Genomic DNA, 16,330 nt, shown 5'->3' with positions numbered 1-16,330 from the left:
TGAATAAGGGGCTCCACATTTTCAGTTTGCATTGGGCTTTGCAAAGTATAGGGCCAGCCCTGATCCCAGGAACCAAACAACTACTGTTAGTCTTCCTCATTTCATACATAGACATGCACACACACATTCATGCGCATGTGCGTATATGCATATCTGTGTAATTTTGACAGACAGGTTAGTTATTTTCCCTAAATTGAAAGGAAATAAGTGGGATATTGTTGAGGAGGGGGTGTCAGAGAAAGAGGAAGCAGTACTCTGATATCTTCTTTCTCACTCTTCTCTGCTTCAGCTACACCATCCATTCTTCATATAAGCAGGTTTCAAATGTTTTTGGCCTCAGGACCCCTTCCCTTTATTATCTTAAATTTATTGAGGATGACAATGAGTTTTTTTGTGTGTGTGTTGTATTTATTGATGTTTACCATAATTAGAAATAAAAACTAAAAAATGTTAAGTGGTAATTTATTAATTCATTAAAAATAAACATTAATGGGCTATTTCATGTTAATTGTTGTTTAATGAAAATTAACTGTATTGTTCCAGATTTAAAAAAAACTAGTAAGAAAAGTGGCTTTGCTTTCCATTTCTGCAGATTTCTTTAGTATCTGGCTTAAAAAGACTCCTAGATTCTTATCTGCTCCTGCATTAAATCTGTTGCAATATCACACATCATGTTGCCACTGGAAAATTTCACAGCACATCCATGAGAGAACTATAGTGGAAAATGCAAGTAACATCTTATATTATTATGAAGATACCTTTGAGTATTTTCATAGAGGTTTCTGACCACACTGAGAGAATTGCTGCCTTATATCCAAGTTTTCTCTTGCCACAGGGCCTTTGCATATACTCTTACCTCTGATTAGGACACTGTTTTTCTCTTCCACCAATTCTTCTTTCTTTCTCAGCCTGAGGTTCATTTGCCTAAGAAAGTCTTCTCTTATTGCCTTCAAAAAGTCATGTTCTGTTACTTTAGGCTTTTACAACACTGGGTACTTCCTATGTAAAATCATTTGTCACAGTTCTACATATGTCTGTATAATTACGTTTCTGTCTCTCCTAGAAGACTAGAAGTTTCAAGAGAGTAAGGCTGTGTCTCACCATTTCATCCCATGTATGTAATATAGTATCTGGTCCATATAGCTACTGAATAATTGTTGAATAAATATATTAATTGATCTCAATAATGGTAGAGTTATTATCTAGCATAAATTTCCAAACATTACCAGTGTTAATCAATAGAACCACTGTTTTTTCTCAAGACAGGACATGGAAAATTATAAGCATTATTCTCTCTGCATCACAACAAAACAAAAAGAAAGAAGGTGATGAAGTTAAAGCATAAGGGATTTGAGTTAAAAGAATTTCTTGATATTCAGTTTCTACTTTAAAATTTTGAGATGACAGTTAGGAGTAGATCAGTCATTCACATACTTTGGCGACTGGATGCCAAGCATTTGGCTACCTCTAGATATATAGAAACTACCAGATAATAATGTCACATTGGCATCCAGGTGATTCATTGGTGGATGAATTCTGCATATTTTAGTGTTGAGTAGAACCAAGGTATTAGAAGAATCAGTGAAGATATGTTGTTTTGGGGTTTTCTGCTAACAATGTTAGGGAGATGATTTCAGTGATTTAAACACTTTTTTTTGAAATCTTATGGGTGTATGAAAATGTCATTTTTTATACCCAAGAAAAACTGAGAAAAAAATCATATGTGTGGTCAATGGAATGCTCAGATTCCTGAATGCAGGGCAAAATTTTGTATCAGTTTCAGGGGATAGGTAAATTTCTAGTTTCTTGAGCTGTGGAGGATTCTATGGCTAGTTTGATGTCAAGGTCTAGGACTACCTCATTTCTATCACTGGTCCTAGTTCAGTGCTTAGATGAATGAAGGTGTTTAATATGGATGAATAAATTGATACTTCAAGCAAACTTCTTTTCTCTGCCTAACTCTCAAAAAACTGAACTAAACTGAATTATTTGTTGTATAAAGTGAGTGGCTTGAGTAACCTTGGTTGTTTAATACTAGGTTTCCAATTAATTTAATTTATATAATTTATAGGATTATATTGATAATCCTGCTCTCTTTTCTACTAGAGATAAAGGGAACAAGTCATCTATGTGGCTGAGTAGTAGCTATTAACATTATCTATTGAAGATTTCAAGGGCATTTTCATTTTTATGTTCCCCCGTTATTATGCCACTCCAGCAGGCAGTCATCTCCTTTGCCTCTTCAGGTATGAAATGGCAGCTGCTATAGAGACACAGCTTGGTCACTGTTCACACAGTGGAGCAGAAGTTAATCACCGTTTGAAAACAATTGGCTGACATTAGACCAGAGAGTTAATTACAGGGAAACTGTTGAGACAAGAATTATACTTGTTTTTAAAAACGTTTGCCTATATGACTAAGAGTTGAAATCATTAAGAATAAGAACAGAAAGTTAGGTTCCTAAATTCTAATAAGTTTTGTTTACTGAACTTTTAGACTGGCTTAATCTAAATTTACTTTGTTCCCCTCTGTTTTTAATGCAGTCTGCTTGGAAAATGATATTACACTGTTCAATGTCATCTGTCTTTTTACAGTTGTAAGAGTACTTTTTTTTGAGTTTTAGCTTCTCACACTTCTTTAGAATGAATTTTGTCTTTCTCCCAAGGCAAACTATCCAAAGTCACTGGATAAAAGACACTATAAAAGTCTTCTCTGGGCTTTAAGTCTTTGTAATTTTAAATCCATTGACTAATTTAGTGCCATTGAGTTCTCAGTCTTCAGAGGGATTTCTTTTCATTTGATGGTCTTGCTTTCATTGAGATAAAGATATCTATTTTTGAAACACCTTTAATGCCAAGTGAAATTGAAATTATTAATTGAATTGTTCTGTATTTCCCCTTACACAGGGTTTTCTAACTCTATACCCTGTCATTTGTGTGCATAGAAAGGACCAGAAAGGAGGTTAGTGGGAATGATCTACATTTTGGAATTAATGTAATCTTTTTGGAAATACAGCATCTATAATTTCAAGGTCAGTCTAAGGAGAAATAATACTTTAACAACAATATTTTTCATATGCACAAAACTGCATATTTTCTCACTACTCTTATCTCATTTGATTATGAAGAGAGACAGTCTAGTGCAATACAGTATAACAGATCTTCATCTCCAGGGTTTGACTTTTGAGTTCAAATCTTGACACCATAATTTCTAGCTACGCAGCTTTGCATGAGTTACTTAGTTCCTAGATGCCTCTTTTCTCATGTCTAATACGCTGGTAATAATAACATCTATCTCATTGAATGCTGCAAGTTTGCAGAGAACTAAGAATTATGTACATTTTTTAGAATAAGGCCAGGTTCAGAGTTAAAAGTCATCTTCTTCTTTCTTCTTTTTTCTTCCTTCCCCTCCTCCCCCTCCTTTCTTCTTTCTTTTTCTTCTTTTTTCCTCCTCCCCCTTCTTTTTCTTCTTCTCCTTCTTCACAATAATCACTCAAGAATCCAAGTTGAAATATGACCACAATTATACTCCCTGAACCTCAAATCCCTGTAGATTTGGGAAAGACTCTATTTGTTGCTCACTCCAACGTTAATTTCCCTTTCTTCATTGCTAACAGAATGCTGTTAGCAAAGTACCCAGTCATGGGTACAAATTGTGAGGTGTAAGCTGGTAATAGTGCTAGCATTTCTAGCCAATAAGATGTAAGAGGAAATTTGCTGAGGTAAATATTTTCCTCCTTAAGTAACAGGGCTCATTCGTACCCTTCTCTCTTTTCCTGCTTTGGATGTTGAGACATGAGGATATGATGCCCAGTAGTGTGGCAGCCATCTTATGACCATGAGGCTACAAGCCCAAGGCAAATTTTATACTTTGGGAGGGACAGAGTAGGAGGAGAAAAAGAAACTTTGTCCTTGTTGATGGCATTTTTGAAAATGGGATCACTTCTAGACTTATAAATTATCAATATTCTTAAAGTTTAGGATATTATTAGTAAATTTTTCTTACTTGCCGCTGAAAACATCTTCACAGGTACTGGATTCTTTTGTTTGCAAGTGACAAAAAGCCAACTCAAACTAGGGAATTTATTCATGCACTGAGAATAGTTAATGCAGTCAAATGACTTGCTACAAGAGCCACAGTAGTTCTAAGGACCTCAGAGATGGAAACTAGGGCCTTGAATACCATTGTACACTTCCCTCTCCATCCCTCCTCTCTGCTTCTTTCTGTTTCAACCTCACTTATTTCTACTACAGATGAACTTTTTTCTGGTTGCGCGGGTATTCAATCAGGAAAAAAAAAACAGTAAAAACAGAGTAATCTCTCTTAGCTTCTGTTTGAAAAATAACTAGGAAAGGATGCTAATTTGATTCTTGCACCAATTGCCACAGCCAAGGGAGGAGGTAGATCAGCCCATTGCTTTGGCCAAGGGAGTGAGGTCTCTTTCTGGTAGACTAATTGGGATAATACACATATGCTGGTTGGAGAATTACTGTGGGATAGGCAGCCACCCCTATTTATTTCTAGTATAAAAATTTAGTAGTTGTGAAAAAGATCTTCCCTCAGGCCATTTGGGTGATGGCTTGAATTAGTTTTGATGCGTTCTGTGCTAGGGTCATTTCTCATTTCCCCGGACAGTTTGACCCTATGTGTATGTGACCAAAAGAGAAATTCAGAACCTAGAGGATTGTGAGGGGGTGCTCCTGTGGGATTTGCTAATGTGTCTTGCATTCTTATTTCATAGAGGCTGCTTGCTCTGTGGACTAGACTACAGTGGGACTTGAAATGGGATCATCCAGACTATACTGGGACTTGAAATAGGGTAGCAGTCAGATTATGTGTCAAAACCTCTTGGGCTCTTGTCAGAGCCTACTAATGCTGACCCTGAGCCCCCATACAAAGAACTCTTTCCCTCTTTACCTCATCTCTGGAAGGTCTCTCATAAGTGCTTGCAGAGAACCATATGGTGTGCCCTGAGCACCGCTTCACAGTGGACTTGGCTGCTGGGTGCCACACTGTCTGCTAGGGGTCACTACTGCTGCTGGGCACTGCTGCCATCCCTCAGACTGCTGCGTCTCAAACACTGCTGATCTCCACTCTGGGCTCTGCTGCCCTATTTGGCCAAGCTCTGTGGTTACTCCTTGCTCATGGCAGCTTCTTCTCTGCTTCCCATCAAGCTGCCACTGCCGCAGGTATGCTGAAAGCTCTGAGACACTCAAGCTACCCAGTGGCACATGGAATAGTGCCTCTGCCCCTTTATGTGCTACATTTTTTTTTTTTTTTTGCGGTACGCGGGCCTCTCACTGTTGTGGCTTCTCCCGTTGTGGAGCACAGGCTCCGGACGCGCAGGCTCAGTGGCCATGGCTCATTGGCCCAGCCGCTCCGCGGCATGTGGGATCCTCCCGGATCGGGCATGAACCCGCGTCCCCTGCATCAGCAGGTGGACTCTCAACCACTGCACCACCAGGGAAGCCCTATGTGCTACATTCTTAAAGGTGTTTCCAAACCTCAATATCTTTTGGGGGTTTTAACGAAGAGCTTGGTTCTTATTTCTGTTTTAATCAATTAATTTATTTTTAAATTTTTGGCTGTGTTGGGTCTTTGTTTCTGTGCCAGGGCTCTCTCCAGTTGCGGTGAGTGGGTGCCACGCATCATCGCTGTGCACGGGCCTCTCACTGTCGCGGCCTCTCGCTGCGGAGCACAGGCTCCAGACGCGCAGGCTCAGTAGTTGTGGCTCGCTGGCCCAGTTGCACCGCGGCATGTGGGATCCTCCCAGACCAAGGCTCGAACCCGTGTCCCCTGCATTGGCAGGCAGACTCTCAACCACTGTGCCACCAGGGAAGCCCCTTATTTCTTATGTTATAACCTGCCCCCTTTTCCTTTCCTCTCATAACCCCACTGCACAGCACCTAGACTTAAAGACCTGTGCCAGGGCCAGACGTATGACAAACACTTGCAAGCATCCCCCTCCATTTTCTGGAAGGATTTGCTGTTTAGCCAAGCTTGTCTTCTTGACATTTTTTCCCTTTTGGGCTGAGTTATCTCTCAGGAGTTTCTTCAGTTCTGAATAAAAATAGATTTCTGGCAGTATTATTCCACTCACCATTTTACCCTGAATGTGCAGACTTGTCTAATCTGAGAGATGGGTACCAGTAGGCCTATGGTTTTCAGAGTCTTGGGTTTAAAAGATCAGAAAAGTTTCAGAAAAAGGAGCCTTCTATAGGAGTTCCAACTCTGTTTTGCCTAGTACAGCATTAAAATAAGTAACACAAAAAACCCTTGCTACTACTATTTACTGTTCCCATTATCTCATAAATGAAAGATAAAAAGCTCAAGAATGATAAAAATGACATAGTTTTAGAATAAAGTATCCTGTTCCAAAAATATTCAGCTGAAAATATACCTACAGACACATTCAGCAGTACCTGAAACTGAGTGGACCTTATAATATAATGTATACATTCACACAGTTTCTAGACTTAATCCCTAGAAATGTTGATTTAAGACTTGTGATCTATATATTCAAAAAGCTCCCTGGGTGATTCTAATGCAGCCAGTCAGATTAGTATGTGGACTATTTTTTCTGTTCTCTTCTTTTTCTCCCTCACGAAGTGGTGAAAAATCAATTGCAGATCAACAGTAGTCTATAAACTGGCTCTTGGGGCCCAGCTGGCTCAAATAAAATCTGGAACCTTGATTATCTAGTATTTCCCTGAGATGCACATATGCTTTCCTCCCTCACTGAAAGAAGAAGGTGCTAAATGGCAAAACGTTAGACAGGAAAACTATGTGACTTGGTCCAGGTCAAGCATGACGAGTGAGTGTTAAGTAATAGTGAAGCTCCTGTCAGCTGGCAGTGACTCTGCTAAATGTCATGCTGAAGAGGATGCTACCATTCAGCCCAGGCTCAGAAGAAATGAATGTCACGATGGATTAGCAGTGTCTCCTGAAGGGTAGACGAGGAGTGTGTGGCACATGTGGCATGTATTTGTTGTTTGTAGTCTGGCTCCTTACACATAGATGCATAATGTTTGAGCAAATATTAGTGGTTTTATCTGTTCTAGCATTCTCTTCACTTATTATAGTGCAGAAGTCATCTATCTGAAACTGTAGTAAAATAATGCCTGAAAGCCTGTCATTTCAAAAGTCTTCGTGCATTAAGAAGTCATTTAATCTAGAATTGAGTTACAATTACTGCATTTAAATTGAGGTCATACTATTGTGTTACATCTGTGTGGCCAATTAGATATCTTATAGTTTACTAAATGAACATTTATTGGCTATTGGCTACACACCAGTTCTAGGCATTGAGGTTAGGGACCACATATGGAGAGTCCTTACCTGCAGGGAATTGTTTTCACTGGGGGAAGTGGATCTGTAAATAAATAATAATAATTAAAAATATGTATAAAGTACTCCAAAAACAAAGAAAGGAAGAATTAACTCTGGATTTTCAATGAAGAAGAAAGGAATAAAGCATTTTAGTTGAAATAGTAATAGAAATTAGCAGAGTAAATTGTTTCAAAGGAAGTGCTTTGCAGGCCCTGGAATGTGTTGCTGAGTGTGGTTGTTGAGTCTTTGGGCTACAGATTTTTATTAGATGTGATATTTACTTCTTTGAGACAACATGTACTTCATTTATAATGTCTCATGGTGTTTATTTTACCAACGTATTTATCTAGAAACCTCTTCCTCAATAGATTGTTAGCTGGTCTATCTAAATAGGACAATCTATCAAAATAAGATGTAGGAGAATGGAGTGAGAATGCCAAGACACTAATCCTAGAACACTTAATTGTTAACTGTGACCTTGGGCAAGGAAATTTAAAAAATTCTTTATAATTGCTCATCTGCAAAGTGAGAATAATAATAACAATAACTACCACATTAATTTTTTGTGAATGTTAAGCAAGATAATATATATAAAATTCTCATCACAGTGCTTGGCACTTAGTAAATGCTCAATAAATGTTAACCATTACCAATAGTATTATGTGTCCTTAAGCTCTAAATCTGTACCTGTATCACCATGGGCACTCATTAAATATTTGTTGTTAGTGTTGACATTAAGGACCCTTCCTTGACTTTTCTGAGTTTCTTCTCCATCTTTCCATCTGTCTGTACATCCATCCACCCATCCATCCATCCAACTTATCTGCTATGTGCCTGACAAAACTCAAGACTCACTCCCATTTCCCACAAAGAGCTCACAATCTTGGCTTCTGATTCTTGTTTCGTAACTTTAATTTTTCTTTCTAGCTCCCTTCCTCAAGTATTTTAGGCAGAGTTGAGTGTAAACCTTTACTAGAATAACTAACTGTTTCAATCTCTAGGAAGGAAGAGTGATGGTGAATTTATTGGGTAGACAAATGGCACAAGCAATACATATATAAAGTGAGACTTCATACCTCTGAGTGTGACAATGCGCTCTATCTTATAATACTATATTTTTCTCTCTGACACTTAACGCAGTCTCAAGTACTTTGCTTTCTACTCTCTCACCTAAATTTCTATGCTTAGAAAATAAAATACACTGTATCAGTTTCATTCTTCATTTTATCTGTAATGTCTAGCAAAGTGACTTCTACCTAATAAGTACTCAATATGCATTTATTAAGGGAAAAAATAAACAAATTGTGGAATTGACACTATGACCTTGTATTTTTTGGAGGGGTATGATTGTATTGAAGTAGTATGAATCAATGTCCTAGTTTGGACCTTTGCCTTTTTTTATTTTTTGTTTTTCTTATGTTTAAGGTGGGAGTGTGTATGCATGATTCAATGTGTGTGTGCGGAGGGAGTGATGTAGCGATCACTTTATATTGAAAAACTCTCTGGTTTTCTGGAGGGGATACAGTTTCACAATTGGTAATATGACTAGATCAAAAGCTCATTTAAAAACTCAGTGTTTCTACAATATAATTTTGAGTTAAGTCATAGTAACATATAAAGCATCAAGCTAAATCAAATTAATACCATATATTCTTGGAGTCCTACATCTTATTCAGATATATATATGCCAATCATTTCAGCATTTGCTACACCTTATTGCTGTGTACTTTCAGTGCTACTTGACTTCATTTATATTAATGTGTTAGATAAAGCTTAAAGAAAAAATTACAGATAGGGTATTATTCATATCAAACATTGTGGCACCACTATTTTAACTAAATCTTGGGAGTAAAAATTCTTATGGGAAAGATATATAAGCTTTTCAAATTATATTATATCCATAAATGGAACTAGAGCTTCAGACAGCATTTATCTCTAAGTCTGAGTTATAGCTCGCCTCATTGATCCCTAAACACCAAATTTTCCACGATAGATGTAGGATGTATGCTCTTTCAACTCAGTATGCCACGGAGCTCAAGTGTGGCACATTTACATTGGCAGTTCTTTGGGAAGAAAAATATAGCATGAGGGAACATTGAAATCTTACAGTAGAGGAGGTTCAAAATACAAATGTTGAAGCGCTAAGCTTTCAGAAAGTAATAATTTTCCTGAATTTTATTAGAAAGAGGATATACGAGCATAGCAATGAATGGTAAATCAGCATCTCTCCCTCTTTACCAGCTTTTATGATCAGCCTTAATGGTGGCAACTGTCACAGAGATTATGGCTGCTTTATTTCAAGGGAGTCTAAGAGGCAGAGCGTAGTATGAGTGTTTTATAAACATATATTTTTAAAGTCAGCCATTTGGGCTTTTCAGGGATGACAAACGATTCCTAGGGGGGCTTAAACAGGGAGAGGGATGGAGTGGAAGAGGGAGAGAAGTGGGGAAAATAGTGTCATTTATTTGATGTAGAAATTTGGATGTTAGTTATTGTGCACATTTCTGTTAGCCATTTTATTCCAGCCTAAGTGGAGCCAAAATTATTTTATCGATCAGCTATCCTGGGACTGAAAAAGCCACATTCTAACCAGCGCCATGTGACTTTCACTTGCCATTACAAATTAGTATGGGTCTCCAGAGTGCAGTTGGTTTAACTACGTTTGTGATTCTTTTGTGAAAGATAAAATCCCCTATCTGTCACTTTCCAGACCTTCAAGCCTTTATGGGAAGTTTACAAAGTCGTAGGAAGGAGATAATCTCTACCATCTTTCTTCTAGTGTATTCTGTGTGCTTGATGAGGAGAGCTAATGTATATGGCTATTATACGAAGGGTTCCCAAAGCAAACTGTGTTCCTATTGAATAGCAACAGTACCTAGCAAGAAAGAAAGCTTTCAGGCAGTTTCTGACTTAAAAGTATTTTTTAGGTAGACCAGATGCGAAAAAAAGACATCAACATTCCTGCTCCATTCTCATTGCCCTGTTAGAGTTGCAGCACAGAAGCCATTATGATAATGTATGGAGGTTTTAGAAAATGTGTTGGTGCAGAAATGGAGGAAAGAAAGACCTACATAGAGGACCTGACCCTCAGCCTATATAGCTACTTCTCTAGTAAACTGACATTTCAAATTTCATTTTTCCTTCACTCCCAAATTGTCAGAATATTTCTTTTGTTCATTTATTCTCTTCATTAAGAAATAGTTATTTAGGATTTAATGTGTGCCAGGCACTCTCCTAGGTTTTGAGTGTACACTGGTGAGTGAGATAGAAGCAGTTTCTGTCCCCAGAGAACTCAGATGGAGATGACATAGTAAGACACAGAAGCTAACTGCTAGAGAATCACATGGCAGAGCCACCTGATTTGGTCTATAGGGGTTAGGGAGGGCTTCCCAGAAGAAGTAGCTTTTAAACTAATAACTAAAGGATGAATAGGAGTAAAATTCCACATTGCATGTTTTCATAAGATGTGAAATATGTGAAATAACTTGTAAATTGCGAAGCACTATGTAGAGATATTTTATTATTAATCTTCTTGTAATGAGGTAATCTTTAAATATCAGATACCTTAAAATATCTAAATATATTTTGATATATGTTGTGACAGTAATATTGTGATTAGAGGTAGGAAGTATCTTATCATTTGTAGGTATATTGTTTTCCATAGTCATGTAAAAGATATCATTTTCTAGAACTAGTGCTCTGTAACCATCTAAATACTTGTTCTACTTAAATTTAGGGACTCAGCAAGGACTTTCCTATTAGGAAGGGCTGGAAGGAAAAACAGCTTCTAGTCCGGAGTGAAGCCAGGGGGTTAGAACCACTGCCTGCCTAACCCATGGGCGGATGGTTTTAGTGTGGTGGGGAGTCAGAAAACCTGGATTCTTGTTCTGCTGTAGCAATTAAATAGGCAAATGGCCCAAGACAAGTCACAATTCCATTTGGTCTCATTTCTGCATCTGTAAAATGATGACTTGTAAAAGACAATCTACGATAAACTTTCTAGTGCAGTTTCTTGATTTTAAGTACTAATGCTGTCCCCAAATCATTTATTGATGCCTGCTCTTCTTGATTTCCTATTAAGAATCTCAATACATAGAGCTTAAGTCGCTTGCTGATTTCCTTATGTTATGGAGCAAGTTTACTTCGCTATTAACTCAAAAGGGAGGAGATGCAAGTTGCGTGTACATATAAGTATATTCATATGTATATGTGCATAGGTGTGTATAGATGCCAGCTGTCAAATTGCTGAGTTAAAAATATCCTCAGAATGAAAAATGTCCTGAAAATTGTCAACACACCATTTTACTCCCTTTACTTATTTACTTGAACTCCTTTCTTCTGCCCCAGATTCAAGAAAGATCATTTTTTAGAAGGGACTAACAGGTAGCATATGTGGAGGCTTATCTGAATTGAGGCTTACATAATACAGTACAGTAAAATTTATAGTGTGTATTAATTGTGATGTATGTCTAGACTAAAATAAGGCCTCAGATATTTTATATAGTGGAAAACAATGATAGGTAATATCTGTGGGATTTTTTAGCTAATCAGTGAGAATGTTCCAGTGTTCTATTCCCACAATTCAGAGCTTTCTTCTTAGACTATTGGCTTACTTTTTCACTTATTAAACCAGTAAATACAGTTATGGCTTAATGCAACTCTGTTGCTCATATTCTGTTAACTAAAGATATCTTCACAAATGTTGAAGTGGTAACGTCGACAATAGTTTCTTCCCTAAAATTTTAGTGTGGCCTTTACCCAATGACATATCCCTCAACCCCCCACTGCTTAAGTGACCACCAGTCATCGCTTTAGCTTTATAAGACAGAGGGACATGCGAGGGACACATCATGACAGATACCTAATGAATAAGCCAACATGAAGAAGATCTGAGTAACATTTTCCTGATGAAAGCTGATTTCTGGGCTTTATCTGTCTTGGCAAAGAGAGTCAGACTGCTGGATGACATTTATTTTTTATTAGAATGGAACAAACAGTAGTCTTAAGTTGATGCATAAGCTGTTGATGCTTTCGTGTAAAACAAATAAGTAGCAAGTTAGAGAACAGGCTGTAAAAACAGCAGCAAAAATCTTTCATGCCTCTTACTCTCCTATGGGCCATCAGACAGCAAGCTGATGCCAACACTTGCCTCTCTGGATTTATGAAAATCCTGAGAGAAGGAAAGAAATAACACATTTCCCCTCTTCACTGACTGTTATACTAGTACTGTCAAAATTTTCTTCTGTTTTTATATTATTGATATTATTTCTGTTACTTTTTATTATTGGTAAAGAATATATAGGTAACAGAAATTTAAAGAGTGCTTATGTATTGTTGTGGTAAAATGAAATTTCTTTTTTTTTTTCATTCTTTTTCTAGTGGAGGAAAAAATTGTTCTTGGTTACTGATTATGGATGTTGAGTCAATGCCTTAAAACATGCATGTGTGCACGCGCACATACACACACACACACCTGAAAACAGAACATTTCTTAGTGTTCAGGATACCAGAGTTCTAGGTCCAAAAATGTCTCTCACTAGATGTGTGCCGCAGGTGGGTGCTACGCTGGGCTGCCCAGATCCCGCATTCCCTGGAGGCTGATGGTTCACACCTGTATCCCTCTGCAGACAGAAGCTTTCCTGTCTAGGCCAGTCAGTGGTGGAAGGTAAAAAGGCCCTTTATAGGTTGGTGATTGGCCTGCCCTTGAGTCAGATTTTGGTCAATCTTGCCTTTGCATTTCTTCCCCAAATATTTTCTTTTTTTTCTGTCTAAATTCTATCACTCTGAAAACATTGAACTTAGCTCCATTTCCTCCATGAAGTTTTCTGTGGCAAGTCTAGTACACACTGAATTTTTATTTCATTTTATTTCTATAGTGTCCAAACCTCTACATTTGCTGACGTGCTTTCCAGTTGACAAACTATCCTCACATACCTTTTCTTACTGGATCCTCAAAACTGCTCCATGATCTGGTGAAAACAAGTATCATCATTCCCACCTCACACTGGAAAAGGCCAAGGGTAAGAAAGAATGAATGATTTGCTCTAGGTAAAAATGCTGAGCTGCGATCCAAATCTGTGTGTGAAAATTTCACACTCGGTGGTGATCTTGCCACTTATACAGTGTTGTTTTCTCAAGATGCATTCAGTGTTAAATTATGTGCATCGAGGTACTGATTTGGGCTTCATGTTTCTTGCTGTAGATATTGTGCCTTCTCTATCCCAAGGATGTAGGCAGGCCTTTAAATTCTTTGACTTGGGGTTCTGCTAATAGCAATTGTGTTTCAGGTTTGGAAGGAAAATTTGCCAGGTCCCCAGAAGATACCTTCACTTAGGTTTTCAAAAGCACGGAGCCTCTGAAGCAGGACTGGGTCAAAGGAGAATTGGGTCCAAATATCAAGAGAGGCAGAAGTGAGTGAAGTTGGAGAGGAGAGAGGCTTTTAGAGTTTTAGCCATGACTTAGAAGGAAACTTTCAGGTTCCTTCAATAGTGAGTAGTCTTTTCTCCTCTGGGGTTCCATGGAGCAGAAGCTGGAGCTCAGTAGCAAATGTTAGTGCTCTATATCCAGGGAAGCAGAACGGTCTCCTTGTACAAGTTTTACCCAGAACCAGTGATGGCACATGAATGAGGCCTCGTTCAGGATTGTTCAGTGCACATGTCAGTGGTGACCAGTGTGGGCTGCAGACCTAAGGACCCTTTCTTGAAATATCTTGGGTTGTAGAAGACTCTCAATTTTTGTGTGATTATGAGAAGGTGTGGTTCCTCCCCACATTAATGATATTTTCATGTCCTATCATATAGGCAGTTGTGGGCTCGGAGTAGATTTATGTAGTTGAGAAAAAGTGAAGTACTATGACACTTCTCACACCTGATCCTTTGTGGAGTGCTAGCCTCACACTCACCTTATATGAACACCATTATTCTTGGTTTTATTAATTGATCATCTCCTGAATGAGACTGCAGTTTCTCTCAGATGGGGGTTGTCCTTGGACTAGTTTATTTAGCCTCAGTCACTAAAACTGTATAATGGAAGTAGTAGGAACTCATTAAAAAACAACAACAAAACCAAACTGGATGTTCAGATATAGACTTAATTCTGTCCTCAGATAAAGAACTAGCTAATTTGAATACTGAATATTCTGTTGAAGTAAAATCACATTTTTCTTTTTCTTGATTTTTCTGAGCCAGTTTGGCCACACTCTTGAGAGATTCTTCCCCAATCATAACTAGAATTGCAGGCTTCGTGCATGTACGCAACTCCAGACTCTGCTGCTCTCTTTTTATTTTAAACACATTGTTCTGTATTGTGTTCCTGGCCTTGCCTTTTGCTCTCTCTTGCCTAGATTCTGCTACTTTGCCTAACCTCTTGAGATGAATGACCCAGTTTTGTGGCCTACTTTGGCTTTGTTTTATCCCCTGGACATTGCCTTTGGATCATCTCTATCTCCATACTCTGTAGAATTTGGGCCATTCTGGCCTCACTCATGGCTCCCAAGATTCCATTCTGAGTTCTGTGTACAGGTATTGTACAGGTATGGCTTAGTTTTGTACAAACTTACTGAATATTAGTATAATGTATATGATAAGGTTTACAAAGGGAAGTCTCTTGTACTGTAATTTATTTCGTCAGGTGGAATTCTAAGCTTAACTAAAAGAACATAAACCAAAATAAAACAACAGTAACAAAAGCTCTAATTTGGAATTTGACACTGATAGAGAGGTGTTTTGTCCCTAATTAATTTTGTTTATGTATATCTGAATAAAGAATTTCTCTGTTATTGACCACCATTATCCTTAGTTTACAAATTGATTTAATTTTGCACCTGGGCCCATGAAGGTATTCATGTGTATGCTTACACCCATTAATGGAGATTCTAAAGGATTTAATCAACTCTCATTCTTTGGGTAACTCTTTCTAGGTTAGAAAAGCTCTATATACTTATCTCATTTAATCCTCACAGTAATCTGGCGTGGTATGTATTGTTATCTCCATTTTATGGATAAAGGTGAAATGTGTTGGCCAATATTTAAAGCCAGTAAGTGACTGAGCTTAGATTTGAGTTTTAAAGCCTCTTGACTGAATTCTGCCTTCTTCCCATTGCACCACTGACAATTCATTCAGTCCACACTAAGCCTAAATCTAGGTTAGTGTTTCTCAAAATATGATAAACATATGAAACTATGAATAGGACCACCTGTATCAGAAGCACCTGGGAGTGTTTATTAAAAAGGCAAACACTCCTGCCTGATCTCTGACCTATTGCACCAGAATCTCAAACTCCCTGCAGGCAATGCCTTTCTCCCTCTCTCTCTCCATTCCTTTCTCTTTCCCTTTCATTCTCCCTCCCTCCCTCCCTTTTTCTCTTTCTTTTGTTCTTTTGGCTAGGAGTATTCTTGAGTCTCTTATGCTATCTTCATTTAAATTTTTAAAAAGTTTTACATTAGGAACATTTTAAACATATACTAGAGTAGAACGAGTATTATAATAGACCTTCATGTATGCCATTAAGACTCAGGATGAGTAATATTTTGCTACTCTAGCTTTATCTGTATCTCTTTGTTATTGCTGAAAAAATTTAGGGAGGATGGGAGGGAGGCTCAAGAGGGAGGAGATATGGGGACATGTGTATGCATATGGCTGAGTTGCTTTGTTGTATAACAGAAACTAACACAGTGTTATGAAGCAATTATACTCCAATAAAGATCTATTAAAAAAAATAAATGCCAGGAATGATGTCATTTTATCATGACATACATCAATATGAATTCCTGAAAAAAATGGTCATCCTTTTACGTAACCCATGATGTTATTATATCTAACAAAATTAATAATTCATTTAATAGCCCATCTATATCAAAAGTTTCCTTAGTCTAAAAAATATTTTTTGCTGGTTTGTTAAAATTAAGATAAAAAAAGGGCCACAGATTACCTTTATTTGTTATGTCTCTTCAGTTCTCCTATCAACCCCATCTCCAAATACCATAGATTAGTTTTGAACTTT

Source organism: Tursiops truncatus, chromosome 5 (genome assembly GCF_011762595.2).
Source record: "Tursiops truncatus isolate mTurTru1 chromosome 5, mTurTru1.mat.Y, whole genome shotgun sequence".
NCBI classification, from domain to species: domain Eukaryota; kingdom Metazoa; phylum Chordata; class Mammalia; order Artiodactyla; family Delphinidae; genus Tursiops; species Tursiops truncatus.
Note: the sequence above shows the minus strand (reverse complement) of the source record.